This window comes from Misgurnus anguillicaudatus, chromosome 21, assembly GCF_027580225.2.
Source record: "Misgurnus anguillicaudatus chromosome 21, ASM2758022v2, whole genome shotgun sequence".
NCBI lineage: Eukaryota > Metazoa > Chordata > Actinopteri > Cypriniformes > Cobitidae > Misgurnus > Misgurnus anguillicaudatus.
Window position 1 is genome coordinate 11,962,501 of NC_073357.2, and position 5,000 is coordinate 11,967,500.

The following is a 5,000-nucleotide window of genomic DNA, read 5'->3' on the forward strand; positions in this document are numbered from 1 at the left end:
ATCCAAGTACTAACCAGGCCCGACCCTGCTTGGCTTCCGAGATCAGACGAGAGCGGGCGTGCTTTTTTTTTTTTTTTTTTTTTTTTTATTGAATAATTTTCCTAACAATTACAAAGCATTTCATACAAAACCATTTGTTTTACACAAAAACAAAAAAACAACAACATCAAATATACTCTACCATGAAGTTAAATAGTTACATAAAAGAACAATGAGAAAGAAAACCTTTAAAATTATGTAAAAATGTGTCCCGTAACATCTGGCAATCTCCACTTTAAACCCTCTAAAATACTACAAACCTTGGGCGTAAAAACATTGTAAAAAGCTTCTAACATATTCTCATGTTTAAAATAGGCATACAATCTTTCCATGTACATTTCAGTTTTTCTTTTAAAAACAGTCCATACATCAATTACAATTTTTTCTTTTTTTGCTGCAATTCGTCGTTCCCATATTGCACTTTTCATTAACATTACACATAAATTAATAAATTTCATGTTTTGACTTTTCCTTTTCCAACCAAACATCACCAATCTATTCCATTCCATTTCATTCTCATTCCATTGTTCGTCCAATTCTTTGATTATGTCCTTACATTTGTTTAAAAAAGAGTCCAATTCTTTGCAGTACAAAAACAAATGTACAATTCCTTCTTCTTTTTCGTGACATACTTTACACATCGCACTTTGTTCCATTCCTATTTTGTTTAAAATCACATCAGTAAATACCACTTTATGTCTTATTGTGTACTCCAAGGACTCCAGTCTTGTTTCTACACATCTTCCCCTCATGTTTCTCCATATATCTTCCTGTTTTAAATTCACAAATTTCTGTAGCCAGAAGCAATTTACAATAGGTTCTTTAAAAACACTGTCTCTGAAAAAGCAATAAAACATCTTAATACTGCATTCTTTGAGAGTGTATACTTTTTCACCCAAATTCACTTGAATGTCTTTCTGTTCTTTTTCCTTTTCCATATTTTCTATTCTTTTAATCCACTCTTTGGGTATAGCTTGTTTAATTACTTCATACTTGTTTATAATTTCTTGTTTGCTGTATTCCTCTTTTGCCTCATCCATTGCATCATACACACATTGTACAGGTAAGAAACCTTCTTTCACTTCATACATTACATCTTTTACTTTAGTTATTCCCACTTCCATCCATTTCTTAAAATAAATGACTTTGTCTTGTTTTAAAACCTTGTTGTTCAAGAACAGAGGTTGATTTAAAATGTTTTCTCTTCCTCGTGGGTCATATTCAATATTTGTTAAAAACTTCCCCCAAGCACTAAGCAATTCTCTATAAAACCCAGGTATTCTCTCTGTCATCCATCTTTTCGTTTTCATCCATAAAATTCCATCCTCCATGTTAAAATTTTCACATCTGTTTAAAAAAAATTTCATTGTTTTCTTCCATTCTGCCTTGTTTTCTTCTTGTAAATACTTTTTAACTGCTTTTACTCTTAGACTGTTTTTCCTTTGTTCTACATCCATTAATCCTAGACCACCTTTTTCTATATCCCCTAAAATCGTGTTGTAAGCTATTCTTGGCGGTTTGCCGTTCCAAATAAAATCAAGAAAACATTTCTTCAACCTCCTTTCTATCCATATTGGCATTTCAGATAAGTATAAAACATACCACAATTTAGAAACCATTAAAACATTCAAAGTTAAAACCTTCCCCTTCAAGCTTAAAGTTCTTAATTTCCAAAAGTTTATTTTTCTTTCTATTCCTGATATCAGTTGTTCCCACATTTCATCTCTTGTTTTTTTCTCATTTCTCGTAATTTTAAAACATTCAGTTAAAAACCCATTGCATTTAATTTTTGTCAAAGCCCCCTTGTATAAGATTCTAATCCATTTGATAAAATTTTTCCCAAAACCAAAACTCTTTAAAACATCAAATAAAAAACCATGTTCCACCCTATCAAAAGCTTTTTCAAAATCTAAACTGATTATGTACCCATCCTTATTTTCTTGTTTTATGTACCATATCATGTCCCTTATACTCATTGTTATGTCAGCTATGTCTCTTCCTTTGACTGCATATGCTTGATTTGTTTTTATTATAGTTGGCATCACTTCCTTCAGTCTATTTGCTAAAACCTTTGCTATAATTTTAAAATCTGTGTTCAACATTGAAATTGGTCTATAGTTCTTTAAGTCTACCCTTTCCCCTTTCCTTTTATATATAATTTTCATCAAACCTATTCTCATCCTTTCATTTACTTCCTCTTTTTCAAAAATTTCCTTAAAAACCTCCTTTAAAATCTTTGTTAAAACCCCTTTAAAACATTTGTAAAATTCACTCCCCAAACCATCTATTCCCGGACTCTTCTTTCTATTTAGTTGATCTATTGCTTGTTCAATCTCTTCATCTCTGAAATCATGGTCACATACATCTTTATCTTCTTTACTTAATTTTGCTTTTATTAGATTTAATAATTGTTTTTTTTCTTTCTCCTCTTCACCTTGTGTACTGAAAAGGTCCTCATAAAAGGCCTTTATTTCCTTTAGAATATTTTCATTTCCTTGTACGATTTCCCCATTTTTCCCTCTTATCTCCTTTACAATCTCTGCTTTTCCTTTCTTTTTCTCTAAGTCAAAATAAAACTTTGTACATTTCTCTCCTTCCACCATATATTTTGCTTTACTTCTTAATCTTGCTCCTTCATATTCTTTTTCCTCTATTTCCTTTAATCTTTCCTCAATTTCTCTTATCTTTTGTATGTCTTTGTTTTCTTTAGCTAGTTCTTTTTCTAAGTCTGTTTTCATTTCTTTTTTCTTATATCTCTTACATTTTTGTATTAGGCTACAGTATTTAATTGAGAATTTTTTTATTAAAAACTTTACGTTTTCCCACCATATTCTCTTACTCTCTTCATACATTTTACTTTCCTTTTCTCTTTCTATAATTTGTTTGATTTCTGAAACATAATCTTTATTTTTAAGAATCTCTGTATTTAAAACCCATACCCCCGGCCCTCTTTGTATTTTGTCCCAATCAATTTTAAAAAATAATAACTTATGATCACTTAAACTTGTTTCTTCATACTTAATCTTTTCAATAAAATTTTCAACATTCCTATTACATAAAATAAAATCAATTCTTGTTTTGCACACAAACTGTCCCACTATTTGTCGTCTTGAAAACTCTTTTTTTGTTTCGTTCCTTTCTCTCCATACATCAATCATTTTATTTTCTTCCATTAAAACCTTTAATTCTTTTCTGCCCGCATCACTTTTAAAAACCATTCCCTCTGCCATATCTTGTTTACTAAAAACTGTATTAAAATCCCCCATCATTACAATTTCTTTATATTTCTTTAAAAAACCTCTTAAAACATAAAAAAAATCTTTTTTTTCCTTCTCTTCTGTTGGTGCATGTACATTTACTATAACCATTTCCTTTTCATCATATTTTGTCTCTACAATCATACATTTTCCTATATTGTCTTTATATACAATTTTGCTTCTTTTAAAAACCTCCTCTTTCATTAAAAAAGCAACTCCTCTTCCAAATCTTCCATCACCATTGTTATATAAAATTCCTCCAGCCCATCTCCTTTGAAAATCCTTCATCACATTCTCTTTCCAGTTCGTTTCTTGTAGTGCAATGATATCTTCGTGTTTACATCTTTCAATTACTTTTTCAAATTTTCTCACGTCCAGCAGTCCTCTTGCATTAAAAGTCACACAACTTAAAACCATTAAAAGAAAAATTAAATACCTAAAAACCATTGTCTCACTTCATCTCCTCCAGTCCCTTTAAAACTTCATATCTATTTACACATTTCATTTGTCCTTTTTTCATCACTTTTTTCTTAGCAAACTGTACATTTGGTGTTACCTTTAATGTTCTTCTTCTTGTTTGTGCTCTTCCGACTCTACTTTTCTCCAATACTGCTGCTTCTTCCATTTCTTTATTGTCAATCCCGCTGCTCTCTACTATCTCATTTTGTCCTTCTTTGTCCATCGTATCTAAAAGACTTGTAAAACTTGCAGAAATTTCAATTGGTGTCCATGTACCATCATCTCCTTGTGAATTGTCCTTCTCGTTTTCCACTTCTTTATCCTCTGTTGTCTGTTCCTCTATGGTTATTCCCTTTTCCATTTCATTTGCTCCATCAGTGTGTTGTTGTTCTTCATTTTCATTTTCTTCTCCATCGTTCCCTTCATGCATTTGACTGTCCACCTGTTTTTGTGATCCTCCTTCCCCTCCATCCATCCAACACTCACATTTATTTAAATAGTCTTGGCAGTCCGGGCACTTAACAGTGTTACAGTCCCTTGCGAAATGTCCCCTCTCCTCACATTTGTAGCACTTAAAATCAGGGCAATCTTTCATTAGATGGTCTGGGCTCATGCACAGCCGACAGGTTTTCACCTGATGGCTGTGCATCACCCTAAAATATTGCGGCCCTTCCGCTGTTTCCAGCTTCGTGCTGTATGGGAGTGAAACCACTTCCCTGGGGAACCTCACTCTCGCAAACCTTGTCCCGTCCTCGATTCCAGTGCCCGGATACAGCCTTCTTTTAATTTTTGATATTGGCAAAACGCCCCAACCTTGCAATTTTTCTAAAATTTCGTTATCCTCCAGGTAAACAGGCAAATGCATGAAGGAAACGACATATTCTCTGTTTTGTAATCTCCTCACCTCACAGTTTGTTCCTTTTATCATTAGTCCATCCATTAACTCATCACACATTTCCTCCTTCTCCAGGGTCAGTTCATATTCCTTATTTTGTCTTGGTCTTAGTGCCAGAACGTTTCCTTCTCCAATTTTCTCTGCTATCACTTTAATTATATCCTCCGCCTTTACTCCATTAGCATTGTCCACATTTACAATCACTGTTGCTTCCTTCATGTATTTCCTTTGCTCAAAATTCTTAACACCTGTATCCTTTTGGTTTCCAGCTCGTGGTCGATGTTCAGGTCCAGTGTCATTGCCGTTCTGTTTCTCCGCCGCCATTTCCAGGTCATTAGCCGTAGGTCCGT